The sequence below is a fragment of the Strigops habroptila genome, chromosome 18 (assembly GCF_004027225.2).
Source record: "Strigops habroptila isolate Jane chromosome 18, bStrHab1.2.pri, whole genome shotgun sequence".
NCBI classification, from domain to species: Eukaryota; Metazoa; Chordata; class Aves; order Psittaciformes; family Psittacidae; genus Strigops; species Strigops habroptila.
Window position 1 is genome coordinate 748,122 of NC_044294.2, and position 15,021 is coordinate 763,142.

General features: G+C 53.4%; 1 protein-coding gene across 2 annotated transcripts in view; it reads left to right on the top strand.

Moving 5' to 3' along the window:
• Positions 1 to 15,021, top strand: part of CDK18 (cyclin dependent kinase 18) — a 44,648-nt gene that overhangs the window by 3,144 nt on the left and 26,483 nt on the right. Inside the window, exon 1 of one of the 2 annotated variants that reach the window (XM_030473396.1) lies at positions 7,996 to 8,220. The exons of the other annotated variant lie outside the window; for it this stretch is intronic. The gene's annotated coding sequence lies outside the window, so the exon portion shown is untranslated. Of the gene's footprint in view, positions 1 to 7,995; positions 8,221 to 15,021 lie in introns of those variants that run through there. 2 annotated transcript variants of the gene reach the window in all.

Genomic DNA, 15,021 nt, shown 5'->3' on the forward strand with positions numbered 1-15,021 from the left:
GATCTATCCAGAAGATAGATGCCTGAAACCTGTAGTTTGCCTTTTGTTTTTCCCTCCTGGAAGTGCGTGACAGTCAAAAGTAATGGCATCAGTGGCTGGCCACATCTGGGAATGCCACTGCTGGTGGATGCTTGGGTCAGATCCCATCCACTACTTCCAGCCCGCTCCAACTGGCAAAGTGGGACACTGAAATCCTGCTGTGAGGCCTCTCGGATGCTGCTGGAGCCCGGGGAGAGGTGGTGCCTTTGCCTGTATTGCTGAGCTTTATCTGACCAAATGATGCTCCAGCCCTGCAGCATCCTGCTCTGGTTCAGGTTGTAGGAAGCACCATGACTGGATGAGCCTCCAGAGTCCTTTTTGTGGGCTTCAGGACTTGGAAAGTCAAGTTATTTGGTGCACAGGGATGGTGCACAGTGGAAGACCTCGTGCTTTACCCCAGAGCTAGAAATGACTGTAGACAGTTTCCCTACCTATGAGCAGAGCATCAGCAGTGCTGGGAGCCCTTTGGTGATGCTGTGGGTAGACCAAGCAAGGGCAGGATCAAGCTGAGACCCATGGAGTGTGCTGGGCTGCAGCCACCCCATCCACAGAGCACCCAGCATCCATCAGAATGAATGTGGAGCCTCTTCCAGCCAGAAGCCAGCAGGGAATTGGGTTTCAGGCTGTGTTTTTAGCTGGTGTTCAGCAAGTGAGCAGAAAAGAAGACTCAACGTGCCATTAAGAGCACTTCCTGGCTGGGGAATTACAGCACTAATGAAATGATAGGTGCATTCAGCTGCAAGAGGCTCATGCTGCAGGTTTTCCCCACAGGCTGCCTGCCACCAGCCCACTGGTGCTTCTTTCCCAGGCAGATGCCTCAGCACCAGTTAAAGCAAGCCCATGGCACACCCTGAAAGCCCTTCCCTGCACTGCCTGGAGCAGGCCCTGTGCTGTCCGCTATCCCGGGCATCCCTGGGGTTTTCCTAGGCTGCCCTGGAAGGCCTCGCCACCGAGTCTCACCTCCAGGAGTTTCTCATCATAACCTTTGCTGCCGATGCATTGATGTTTGCTAGCTGGGAAGGAGGGGGCAAGGTCCGTGTCTGCCCCAACCAGCCGGGTTTGTTTCCATCCGGGGAGGGTGCAAACATGTATTGTGGAGCCAGAAGGCTGGAGCAGGGCTGTGTTCAAGCGCAGATTTCCATAAAGCCTGTTGGGATGAAGACAGGAGCTGACACTGAGGAGCACAGACCTGCAGGAGCTCACACACAGCCCCATCAGGGGCACCCTGTGCCCTGGGTGTTGGTGGCTGCCCCCCCAGCAGCCCCACTGGGAGTCTTTTGGTGATGCTGTTGCTGCAGCAGCAGACTGGTTAGTAGGTGGTGTGGGGTGAACATCAGCTCCATGTTCACCCATCAGACCCATAGGGGCTGCAGAGTCTCCCAGACGCTGCCAGCTCGGCTGGCACAAGCACCAGCATATCCATGCAGGTGGGACTGCACCCACCCCACTTCCAGCTATCCAAGCATCTTTCTTGGGCATATCCCCACCATTCCTGCCCTCTCCAGGGTGCTTTGCTCTGTCCTCCACCATGCATGTGTCTGGCACTGCAGTTCAAGCCCTTTCTTCTCTCTCTTCTTGGTCTCGCATTCATCCTCCCTCTCATACCTGTTGAAGTTTCTGCCTGCATCAATGTTTTGGGCTGAAAATAGCTACAGAGTGAGGCAAGCAGCAGATCCTGGCTTAGCATCCTGAGGCTGTCATAGCCAGCAGCGAGGGAGTCCCTTTCTGGTGCCACCCAAACTGTTCTTGCCAAACAGTGCCAGCCTGCTGCCAGGGCTCCTCCTTTTCCATCCATCTACCCAACCCTGCGGCCAAAGGCTCAGTAGAATCCTTATCACTCTTTAGCCAGACCTCCTGCGCTGCCTATGCCAAAGGATTGCATCCTGCTAATAGGGGTCTTACTGGTTTGGGCTGGAAAACCCCATCTGATGCTCTGTTTTTAATCACAGGTCCCAGTCCAAGCAGGGACTCCCACTTTCCGTCAGCAGGAAAGCACCAGACACTTTGCTGGTGTTTCTGATGTACACTGGTGAAGAGCAGCACCTGGTCTGTTAGATTTGCCCAGGCACATTGCCCTACAGCACTTTAACCTCGGTGCTCCTTGCTCCCAAGAGGAAGCAGAGATTTAAGTCCTTGTGCACTTACTCACCTTTTCCCAGCAGAGGACTGAGCGTTCAGCCTGCAGCTCACCCCTTGGAAAGGGGAAGCTTGTCAGTGAGTCAGTGGGAGAGAGATGGATTGTTCTGTGACAAAAATAGACTTTTCCCTGCCCTTGCTTCACAGGGGGTGATGAGGGACAAGGTCCACTCCCAGGAGCAAACTCCTTTGGGGATGGTGTTTGGCCGCTTTTGAACCACAGCACTGGTGCCTGGGCTCCGAGGCTTTAAATCCTGGAGACAACATCTGCACCCCCCTGGACCCCTTCAAGCAGAGCAGTTCTGCTCAGTGTCTGCAGGTCCCACGGCTGGGTGAACCATAGGATCACAGAATCCCAGCCTGGTTTGGGTTGAAGGGACCTTAAAGCTCCTCCAGTTCCAACTCCCTGCCACGGGCAGGGACACCTTCCACTAGAGCAGGGTGCTCCAAGCCCCTGTGTCCAACCTGACCTTGAACACTGCCAGGGATGGGGCAGCCACAGCTTCTCTGGGCACCCTGTGCCAGCGCCTCAGCACCCTCACAGGGAAGAGCTTCTGCCTTATATCTAACCTGAACTTCTCCTGTTCCAGTTTAAACCCATCACCCCTTCTCCTATCGCTATGGCCCCTGACGAAGATCAGTGTTGTTGGGACGTGTGAGCCCTGGTTCTGTGCATCAGCCCTATCCTTGCGCTGAGGCTTCCTCTCTCTACTCCGGAACATGGAGGCGGGTGCACACAGTCCAAAGGGAAATGTCAACAACAAAGGCCAAACTCCCCTTCCAGCCACACCACTGGCAGGGCAATGGATGCTTTTGGTCCAGAGCTTGCTGGGAGAGAAGTTCTGGTGTCTATTGTACCCTGTGCGTGCCTCTGGCTTTGCCCATGGTGCTGCTGGGGTTCTGTTCACTTACAGGAGGATCCTGGAGGAAACACTTTGGGCACAGTTTTGACTTTTTTCCCTCATTTGGCAGCTCCTGGTTGCTACGTGCGTGTATCTCTGGTGTGGATTGGTGGATCTGTTGTTATGGTGATGCTCCATAGAGATCTGCTGCTGGATTCACCAGTTTGCTGTTGGCCTGATGGCTGCCAGGGTCAGCCGTGCTCTGACCAGTTGTACTGTGTGACCGTGTCACACAGCATGGCAATTTATATAGCGGTGTACACTGAGTTTAGTTTCAGAGTGACTGGTGTTCACAGGGTGTCAGTTCCTCTGTGGGACAAGAGCAGACTGCAGTTCTGGGCTCAGTTATGAATCCCAGCCTGGTTTGGGTTGGAAGGGACCTTAAAGCTCATCCAGCTCCAACCCCCTGCCACGGGCAGGGACACCTTCCACTAGAGCAGGTTGCTCCAAGCCCCTGTGTCCAACCTGGCCTTGAACGCTGCCAGGGATGGGGCAGCCCCAAGATTTGCAGTGAGACCTTGAGGAACAGCCTCTGCTCTGGGAACAAGCACTAGCCTGCATTAACAAGGAGACCTGAGCTTGTGTACGCTCCTCCCGCTCCTCGGTTCACCTGCCTGTGGAATGGGAATAACAGCATTCCTTTTCTCTTGCCCATTTACATTTTCAGTCAGTGGCGTTGCAGATGCCCACCAGAGATGTCACTTGGGGTGGGGTGGAGTTAAATAAGGGTGATCTAAAGCCATTGCACCCCTTGTTAGCACCACCCTGAACCCTGCTACAGCAGCAGGCACCCTGCAGGGACACCACCGGGTGCCTTTGGCCTCTCTAGCAGTGGCCATGAGCACATCCTGCACATGAGCAGTAGCCATGAGCAAATCCAGGCTGGCCCATTACACAGGGGCTCATATCCCAGTTTTCCTTGACTTAGCAGTCAGCCTTTAAACTGAAGCACTCTGCTTGTCACTGAAATGCAGTGCTGGTCTCCAGGCAATGATTTCCACATGCCTGCCTGTGCACAGGAGAGAGGGCCACGGGCAGGGGAGGCATTGAACACATTCTCTTTCCATGACTCGGTACATGTGTTACTATTGAATGGCAGGGCAGCGGGAAGGGAGCTGCTGCCTGGATGCAGTCACTGTAAAACATCCGCTGCAGACCTACCCACAGCAGCACACATGCATGCCCGTGTGAGGTTAGTAGGGGGAAGATGTGCCTGTGAACTGCTGGGGACCTGGAGGGATCTGCAGACCCTGCTCTATGGGCAGGGAATGAGGATGGAGGAGCAGGAAGAAAGCAGGTGAAACCCGCGGGAGCTGAGCTGTGATTCCAAGTCAAGCACATTCATGTTGTGGCTGTTTCTCTATTGCTTCAGTCTAAGCTGTCAGGTTTAATATACTTCTGTATTTCCTGGAATTGCCAGGACTCTTATGTGAGAGCACTGGGTTGCAGATTGAAGCTCTGGACCTCTCTCTAGGGAGACAGTGATGCCCACTGGGTACACACTGTTCGGAGGCTGTATCTTTATTAACTGGCTCTTACTGGGCCTGGCACATCATTGCTCAGTTCCTTTTGACGTCTTCATTCCCGTCAGCTCTCTTCTAAGCACATCCAAATGACTCCCACTTAGGCTTTGACTCCAGCCTGAAGATGCTGCAGGTGAGCTCCTGCCTCTCACAGGGTGCTACACAAGGCACCTGCAGTGGGACAGGCAGGCAGGGTGCCCCCAGTCTGGGCACTGGGATTAAATGGGGGCTAACAGCTTACAGCAGAAACTGTGTGAGAGGACAGGCTTCTCCCTTCCACCTTTATGCATTTGGAGCCTTGATATCACCTCTGCTCAGCTGTTTGCCCTTGCATTGGCCATGGGTTTGAGGTGCTCTCCCCATCACCCTGAGACTGTGCTGGCTCCTCGGCACCCGTGGTCCCTCTCTCGCATCTCTGCAGTGGTGTTTGCTGACAAGGAAGGTTCTGGAGAGGAGCAGCCCTGGCAAACCCCTTGGGTCTGTGATTGAAATGCTGCTCAGGATGCTGCAGCCTTCCCTGCTGCTCCTGGAAACCACTGCAGCCTGCATGGTGCCTGCAGCCTGTGCAACACAGGCACCGTTGCCCCTGGCTTAGAGCAGGAGCCCAGCTCAGCACCTCTGGCTGCTCTGTTTCTGGTGGTGGCTTTTCAGGAGGGGTGAAGAGGGATGTGGTGAACAGCAGAAATGGGATTGCTTCTACCTGGAGGATGCCCTAGCACTGTGCCAATGGCATGAACAGCTCAGGGCCACCATCCCGGGTTACAGGCATCACAGCCCTGTGCGGTTCCAGTCTCTATCAGGCCTGACTCTCTGCTTGCTGCAGGTTTCCCTCTTCTCTCCCCTCTCCAAGCAAACGCACAGCTGGGCTGAGGTGCTGTTTGCGAGGAGGTGACAGCAAATGGGCCCTGGAGGGAGGAAGATCTTCAAAAGATGCAATTCCTATCAAAAGGGAGAGCAGGCAAGGGATCTCAAGGCAAGGGATGCGCTGGGAACTGCGTAACTGGCAGGAGGAGAAGGATTTGCTGAGCAAAGTCTCCCCCAGCATGAGCTGAGGTGATCACAACCACAGACTTACACAAAATCTTCTCTTAGACTGGAGATTAGGAACAATTCCTTCTTCTCTGCTGCTGTGTTTGAGAACCTCCCTGCAGGCGCTGCCTTGCAAACACTGCTCAGCACTGCAGAGGCATCCGCTGCTGGGTGCCAAGTCCAACACCAGCGACCTCAGCCTGTGTTGCCTTTCACAGAGCACACATTAAGGGACAGTTTGCTTTGGGCTGTTACTGGTGGAACAGGCCCAGCCGCATTACCCAGGGCAGAGTCTCGTTGGTGCCACAGCAGTCTGGCAGGGAGATGCTCTGTGCTCCTGCCCCATGTGCTGGTGAGCATCAGGCTGTAACGCAGCTCCCTCCCACCACTCTCTAACATGCATGTCCAGAGGTCCCTGCTGTGGGCTTCCCTTCTCCACACCCTCCTCCCAAAGCCACCCCTGCCAGGCTTACAGCTACCCCTTCCTGCTGGTTATTGTCAGTTATGACTATGAGGGATGTTACGCACCAAGAACAGCCACTGAGCTTTTGTCTCTGTCCACCAATTGCTTGTAATGTTCTTGACCCTCACACATCGCTTTCTCTTGGAGCTGATCTCTCTGTCTATCTCCAGTTTGGGGGCTTCCTCCCCTTCATCAGCCACGGCTTTTGCTGAGGATCTCCTTTGCTTTCTGATTTGAAATGGATTTAGTGGTCTCACAGCTGTGGCATGGAGCGTGTGGCAGCAGTTGTTATGCCGAGGGCTGTGCTGTGCTGGGAATGGCACACAAGCACTCGAGATATCTCCCCTCAGAGACATCTCTCCTTTAACTACAGGGGATGGGCAAGCATGGAAGCCAGACCCATGCCAGAGCCTGGCTGGGCTGCGGGAAACATGCTGGTTCCTGCAGCCAGTGGCATGAAGGGAGCATGACGGTAACGTCACCCCGAGCTGCGCTGACTCTGCAGCACACATGACCAGGTACTCATTGACCAGGGCTAGGGGAGGGCCTCTGGCTCTTCCCCTTCCCTGAGCCCTGCAGAGCAAAGGATGCAAATCCCCGCGGTGCAGGGCAGAAACAAGCTGCTCGCCCTGTGTCACGGAGGATGGGTCTCACCCCTGCTGCAGAGGCATCATGCCCCAGCTGGGGCAACGTGCCTCAAGCCTGAGCTCTGCAGGGGCAATTCCAGCCCAGAGCCCATCCATTGAGCCCTGTGAGCTCAGCCGGGTCCTCACTCACGTGCTCCCTGATTGAGTTGACTGAAGAGCTGGTGTCAGATGCTTGACCCCACTCACAGAGCAGACGAGCATTACTCAGGGCTTCAGGTCTGGGCTCGGTGTTGCCATGGGACAGGCTAAAGTGAACAAACAAAATGGATCCTGGTAAAACATCCCTTTCCTCCACGGGGGCTCAGATTTTACACTTCGGCAATGCCATCTGTGAACCACTTCCCTGTTCTTCCAAGTGTCTTCCAGCAAGCTTGATGCTTCTAATATAAGAAATGAGATTCAGCAAGTCCACTGAGACTCCCACATTCTAAGAGGAAAAAGGAAAAAGAGTTCTGTCAGCAGCAGAACTAAGGAAGACCAAATATATGATTTCTGGACAACCTTTCCTGTGGAACCTCAGATATCTGCGAAGGAGAAAGTCCTGTATGAGCAGATCCTATATGCTTCCCTGCAATAGGATTTCCTGCAGAGAGCTTATGCCCCCTTTCCTCCTCCTCACCAGCTCTGTGTCCTCCAGCTTCCCACTCTCCATACTCTGTGGAGATGGATTTTGTTCCTTCCTTGCCAAGGTGTCCCGGGGGCATCCCTCTGCCTTCCCCCACCATATTAAACCTCCTGCACATCCCCCAGATTTAGGCATAATACCCACTAATTACAAACACTCTCCTGACAGACAGGATGCTCTGCAGAGGGAAGGTGAGGATTCATATAGCTGGAGATAGAAGACATTAATTAGCTTCAGCCAGGCAGCGCTGGCACCTCCAGTCAGCCTATTTCCATGGCTGCTCTATTTTTGGCAAACTGAGAATGTTTGGCTAAATATAAGACAACAGATCGCTGGGATGGATGGTGAAGCTGCTGCTAAATACATAACCCCACCGGAGTGACGGAGCCTGACATTCCCATTCCCTGCCGTGCCCAGAGCTGCGAGGACGAGGAGGAAGACCTGCAGGAGGGAACTCGCTGAGTGGGGCGCTGAGGTTGGAGCTGTGGGTGCGGGTGTTCGCGGCTCCCCGCCCGCAGAGCAGCCGGAGCAGGGCCGGCTCCTGCCCGCACCGCTCCCGGCCCGGCTGCAGGGGCACAGCGGGGCCGAGCGGGCGCCTCATCCCGGGGCTGCGGCGGGGAGGAGCCAGCGCCGCACCGAGCCGAGCGCCGGGTCCCGCACCCGCACCCGCACCGCTCCAACCCCTTCCGGCTCCGGCACCGCTCCAGCCCCGCTCCGGCACCGGCGCCGTCCCCGCTCCCGCCCCGTCCTCGGAGCGGCCCCGCAGCGCCCGTTGCGCCGCCCCTGCCCTTCCCCGGGACCCGGCGTGGCGGCGGCAGGAAGGAGGAAGGAGGGAGAGGGACCTGCTCGGCGGTTGGTGAGTGCCGGGTAGCCCCCTGCCCATCCCTGCCGCAGCTCCGCCGGCCGGGAAGCGCTGGGTCGGGGAATGTCGCTGCCTTCGGGACTCTTTGGGCAGAAAGCGCTCGGGGAGGGGATGGCTGAACTTGGAGACACAGCTCTGTACAAGCGCGGCAGGGATTTATACCTGTCTGTGCCATAGTGGGGGAGAGCTCTGCGCGTGTTTTCATCCTAAACATGGTTTAGGAAGCCCTTGGTCAACCCTGCTCTCACTGTTGACTTCAGCATGCACCATTCGGTGGAAACCCCTGGCATGAGTCCCTCTGGGAAGGACCTGGGGTGTCCTCCGGTGTGAAAGGTTCCAGGGAAGCTGGTGGGGAGTCTGGTGGGTTCCCAGGCTGGAATCCTGCCGCCGGTGGGTTCCCGGGCTGGAATCCTGCCCCTGGTGGGTTCCCAGGCTGCAGTCCTGCCCCTGGCCGGCAGCTTGGCATTCTCCTTGTGCTGCATTTGTTTGTGGTTGTCAGTATCAGCTGCATCTCTCCAATACGCCTGTTGCTCTGACAAGTTCCCAGGGGTGTGCAGAACTTGCCCCCCGGATGCTGTCCCCCTCCTCGCTGGCAAGATGCTCCCCAGATAAGCTTGGTCTCCTCTGCCATGCCCGCACTGGCTCCTGTAAAGTCAGGCTTTAATAAACCAGCTCTTATCTCTGTGAAGATAAACTGGATTGAGCGTGCTGGCTGCTGGGCACAATGGTGGCATTAGCTCTGAAAAGTAGAAAGCATCAGGGTCCAGCCTGGGGCTGCTGGGGTTGATTTTTAGTGCTCTGCGTCAACCAAATGAATGGTGTGATGCGTGCAGGGGGTTGGAGAAGGCGCCTGAAGGGGAAGTGCTTTAAACAAGCAGCAGGCAAAAAGTAAGTGCCTCTGGATGAGATTTGTGAAGGGGCAAAGGCCTTCCGACAGGACCCTCTTCCTGCAAGGAAATGGGATTAATTTCCTCCTTAGTGGTAATGGGGCAGCGTGTGCTAACACACAGAGCTGAGATGTGGGAAATGCAAACAGAGTCTTGTTGTGCAGCATCATGAGGCATTGCCAGGGCATCTGGTCACCCCATCTGTGGAGAGTCATGAAAACCAGTTCCCATGATCCTGAAAAGATTCCCTTGATGCAAACACCAGGCCATGAGCTAACTGGTCAGTTAGTGTCAGTGGGAACACATCAGTAGCGGCATGCAGAGATTTCCAAGTGCATTTGTAGTCTAGAGCATCCTTTCCTCGCTGGAGAAGGCACAAGTGCATTGATGGGACATGATGTGTCCAAGAGCCTGATGCGAAGAAGGAAGAGAGGCAGGAATAAAGGAAGACACCTGGTTCACCCCATCCATGAAGCTTTATTTGTGTGTGTATGTGTGAGGCATTTAGCCCACAGTTTCCTGATGTTTAGGTACCATGTCCAGTGAGGGCAGTTCATAAACAAGTAGTGGAACAACCTCCCCAGCAATAGCTGGGGGTTCCTCCTCTCTTCTCCTTCTTGGAAAAAGGGATATTTTGTGACTAAAGATCAGGACTCTGCAGATGTGACCCTGTCTCTGGCCTTGCTGAGGATTCTGTCAGACCTTGGACACATCAGCGTATCCCCGTGCCTGAGTTCCCCCATCTGCTAACACTTGACCTTGCTTTGTTCTCTGAGTTGTGCTCCCTGAGATCTATAGAGCTTTGGGATGCTGGCAGAGATAGGCATGGAAGCACTAAAATACTTGTCTCAGTGCTGCAAAGGCCCCTTTCACTACACAAGCACTCTTTGTGGTCCCCTGAATGGACCCTTCAGACAGGCTTGGAGTGACAAAGAGCAAAGTGATGGTGTCACGCATTCCTCTGTTACAGGTGACTGAAATGCAGCCGAAGGAACGTGCTGGCTGCTTTTCACTGGCTTCCAAAGGAGCTGCTTTAAACCTCTGTGCATCTATTGCCATTGGTGCTGCCTGGTTTAGCACAGTTGGGCTGGGGACAGCCAAGAGCACGGGTGCAGGAGGAGGCGCTTTTGCCTTCTGTTGCTGGCACTGAAACTAGACAAGATAGATGAAGGCAACTTCATTTTGCGTACAGGAAAGTGGAGAGAGAAAATGGCTTGCTCAAGGTGCTGCAGGGAGCCCGTGGTAGCACAGGGAATTGAGTTTTGACCTCCCAAGTGCATGAGGAACCTCCATCCTCTCTGTCCTGTGTGCTGTGCTCTGCCACTTAGTGAGACAGAAACCTGCCTATGTGCTGTCTATACATCATGTATGCATTCAGATATCCATGTTGCAGATTCCACTGAGACCGTGCCCTTGGTCTGGCCCTTCTGGAGAGAAATGAGTGTTTGTGAATTCTTGTAAACCCTGTGACATTCCTCTGGCTTCCACACAGACCTGAGGTTTGGGCCAGGAGCTCTGAGAAGCTCCAGAAAATCTGGGACACATGTTTGGAGTCGTGTCCAAATCATAGTAAGAGTTTCCAGGAGGGAAGAGCCTCCTGAATTCTCCTTCCAGGCCCAGGGAAATTGAGGCAAACATAAAGCAGCTTCTCCAGGGGGTCTTGGCTCTGAGCTTAGAAGAGATCCCAACCCAGGCTCTGCACAATGAGGGTATTGGAACCCTCAAAGGTCAGCTCTGGCTTATGACATGGTCTCGGTTTACATCTTTACAGGTGGAAAACCAAGAAAAAGTCTCTATTTTCCAAAGGCCCTTGAAGTGCTTTCAGCAAACTCTGCCCATGCAGAAGGTTGACCTCCTGGGTTTACTTTCCTCTAAATTCACTTGCTTCTGCTGTTTGTCAAGGGCAATCTGATAGCAGAAAACAACCTGTTGACGGGTGTAGATGTGAAAGCCTCGATTACAATCTGGTGCACAATTAACTCTGCAGAGTCGCTCTGTAATCAGAGGGAGCATCTTTTGCTCTCTCTTTACATTTCTAAGCAAGGGGGGGTTCTTTTTCAGGTAGCATTTTGCCTGCAGCCAGTGTTACTCATCTGCTGCTTGTTTGCTCTCACAATCTCAGCTCCTATCTTTGTCTGGCTGGAAAAGGAGCTGCTGTGAGATGGTTTTCCAGCCCCAGAGCAGAGACAGCAAGCCTGCAGAGGTGGCTGGGGTTCATCTGTGCTGCCAGCACCGCTGCAATCTCTCATCTGTCTTGATCTTTCTTTGCCTCCCTCCTTTCGTGTGCTTATTCTTGCTGTGTCTCCAGTCACAACCTGAGCTCTGTATTCTCTTGCCTTCTGGGTTCCCTCACTCTTTTAGGGATGAGCTCCAAGCCACCACAATTCAGGCTAGGTTTCTGCAGGCAGGCTGGGCACGCCGCATTCCCACTGGGAAATGGCCACAGGTCTTCAGCACGGCACAGGCCACTGAGCTGAGGATCTTTGCTGAGGATCCGACCGTTCCTTTGCACACCTGAGCAGCTCTTGTTGAAATTCTCACTCATGTGCTGAATGCAGAATGCTCCAACGTGGAGGCAGGACCTGCAAGGAATACAGTTTGGAACTGGATGATCTTTAGGTCCTTTCCAACCCAAACCATTCTGTGATTCTACGGATGCTTGTTGCTTTTTGGGAACCAGGTCTCCCAGAGCAGCTCAGGTGGAGCCATTTCAGAGCATCTCAGGCTGTGCACAGGCAGTGTGGCTCTGCCGCTGCCCTGCTGCGAGCTTGGCCCCTCTATTCTGCTTCCCTTTTATCTTCCTCTGTGGATTTAAATCAGGGGCATTTTGGAGCAGGGATGATTGTTGCACAGGAAGCCCTCAGGCTCAGGGTTCAGCGGGCACAACCATAACACACCCAATACGTTATCCAAGCAGCACATCTCTGGTGCAGCACTGTCAGTGCCTGGTACTGTCACCTCTGGCAGCCGCAGGAGCCCACATTATCATCGGGGCTGTTGCTGCTGTGGTCAGGGTGGCAGATTCTATTTGTCCTTTGGGCACCCTTTCAGTTTTTGCTCACGCTGTCATGTTTTTATCACTGAAGACCTCCACATGAACCCTTTCCCCTCCTTCTCTTTCTTCCCCATCCCCAAACGCTCAGCCGTATCCTTTAAAACAACCCAAACTTCCCCAGCCGGGGGATTGGAATGGGGCTGGGTTTGACCAGTTTCATGGGGTGCTGCTGCGGTGACTTCTAATTGAATTGCTAAATGAAAAAGGAGAGGCTGTTTCAGCTGACCATAAACATGGAAACATCCGAAGAGATCAAAATGTGCCTTTTTTGGGGAAGCACAAACATTCCAAGCGTTCCGTTTATTTCTGCCGCTTCTCTATTTCGATTTAAATAGTTTCTTTTTACTGGCTCTATTGAATTATTTGGTGTCAGGATGCTGCTCGCTCAGGGGTTAGGATTCAAGATCCCACTTAGATTTAGCTGCACACCCCCCCCTCTGCTGTCTCACTGCCCACTCTTGGAGCTGTGTCTTTTTTTAGCTGCTAAATATGTCAAGGTTTATGAACGGGAGCCTTAACTCTGCGCTTGTGAACATGCACATGCATTTAAATTCATCAGTGTTTGGGGTTCTGTCTGTATTCCAGCATGGAACATCACCTGGAGCTCGGGTTTATGCCTTCTAGCATGATTGGGTGGAAAGCCTCTTAGACTGGCAGCTTATGCACCAAAGATACCCCAAGATGCAGGCAGGGACCTACAGGGACCTTCAATAGCACTTTGGGTTCCTTTCTTTTTCTTTTGGACTTGAAAAATCTGGTTTGAAGACTATAATAGCAGCTGAAATGACGTCTTTTCACCCAGAAAATGCATCTACCCATGGTGGTAGGTTAAATCCCACTTTCTGCCCTACCTCACCAGATGCTCAAGCGGTTTAAGCCTGCTGAAGTCAGGAGACCCACAGCAGCACAAACACAGGGCTTTTGTCACCAGCCCAGGCTGTGAGTGTCACAAATCCTCTCTAGTTTCATAGTAGGACATCTTATAACGTGAGCTTACGTCATCTCTGCTGTCACCCAGATAACACAGAGAACTAGAAACTAGCACTCATTTCTGCAGCGCCAGCATCCCCAGTGACCTGATAGTGTGATCCGGGATCCAGTCCTGATCTATAAACAACTGACTAAAGGAAACTGGGTAGGATCCAGCACCAGATCTCCATTGACTTCCTATGTGACCTTGGGTGAGTCCCATCCCATCTCTGCACTTCTGCTTTGAATACTAGGGGGGATAACAGCAGAATTCACAGCCAGGCTGAAGTAGAGTTGCTATTAGTGAGATGCTTTGGCCATCCTTGGCCGAACAGTGATGACAGAAGGGCGAGGAACCATTTCTGTGTTCCTGTAGGCATAATAACCTTCCAGCATCTGTTCTCCACGCCTCAAATTGGAGCAGTGATTTAAGTGCAAAGGAGAAGCAGTAAGGAAAATCTGCATTCAGCCTAAAGCGCGCATTGCTCCTTCTGCTACAGCTACTCCTGAGGCTTGGTCAGCTTGTAATTATTAACTAATTAGAGCACAGTAATCACTGTGCCACAGGATGCAGGAAGTATTGGCAGTCAGGAACAAGCTGTATCTCACAAATCCCAGCCTTTTCTTATCTGTCCTTTGTATTTTGCCCATGTTGTGGTAGCTGACTTCCAGCCCTGCCCGTCAGGCCCTCAGAAGGGGCATAACAGGTCAGCCTGTGGCTGGATACCTCTGTGTGCTGTTTGCTTCTCATGTTTGCAGTTAGGGGACTGAAGGCCAGTGTTAGTCCAGGACAGGGAGCAGCTCCCTCCCAGGCTGTGGTTGTGAGGAAGACCTCCTATGCAGGTCTGCCAATGTTCCCCATCCTGCTTGAAGAAAACCACATCTAGGGGCGAGCCTTTGCAGCCCTCATGATCTGCCTCAACAATAAAGGCATTGAGATGGTGTTTCCTGAGCATGGCACTGGCCAGAGGAGGTAGTTTGGCCACTCCAGAGACTGAAAGCCTCTGTTTATCCCAGGAGCAGACAGGCTGTGATGGAGTCAGTCCCCATGGATAGAGCTGCCTATTCTTGGGGGGTCTGTGAGACCTAGGGGACCCCTCAGATGGAGCAGGGGAAGAACCTGCACAGCGCCTTAGTCCATCAGCTATGTTCTCTTTCTTGAGGAAGAGCAAGAGGCTGAAACACTGCCCAGTGCAGAGGAAACCTCTGCAAGGCCGAGTCTCACTGTAGGCTTGTGTGGTCGAGGCGAGAAACCTCTAAGGGATGCTCAGAGCAGCATGTTTCTGCCTGTTTGGTGTTTGATTCGAGGCAGAAAACTGGGTCTGCGGTGGGGGAGGATGGGCTGTCAGGGCCATCACAAACCGTCCTCAGCATCAAGAGCTGCTGCTGTGCCTGCGGCAGAAAGGAGATGGGGATATGGGGACCTGAAACTACAGGAGAGGTAGTTCGAGCCCCACGGTCCATGCTTGGAAGGGTCCCAGAAAGGCTGTGGATGGTCTGGGCAGCCTTCCTAGTACCTGGGGTTTAGGCAGGAATTTGCAAACACCATCTGCAATGTAAATTGGTGTGTGGGGGACAGTGAAACAGCATTATCTGCCTGGGAGTCTCAGGAGGAGGCAGAACTAGTGGGTTTAATGCTCTTTTTGGACATACCCAGAGGTTGTGTCTTGTCCCAAAGACAATTAAAAATGCAGAGAGTGTCCCCAGACTGCTCTCACCATTGAATGAAGCATCATAACACCCCAGTAACACCTTCACATCCCTCCATTCACCACAATCCTCCTGCTTTAGCACTAACTCTCAGCGACCCTGGGAAGAATAGCAGTGAGGAGCTTTCCCATCCCTCCTGCTGCTGCTCTGTCCCCAGAGCTATGGCTGGGATGC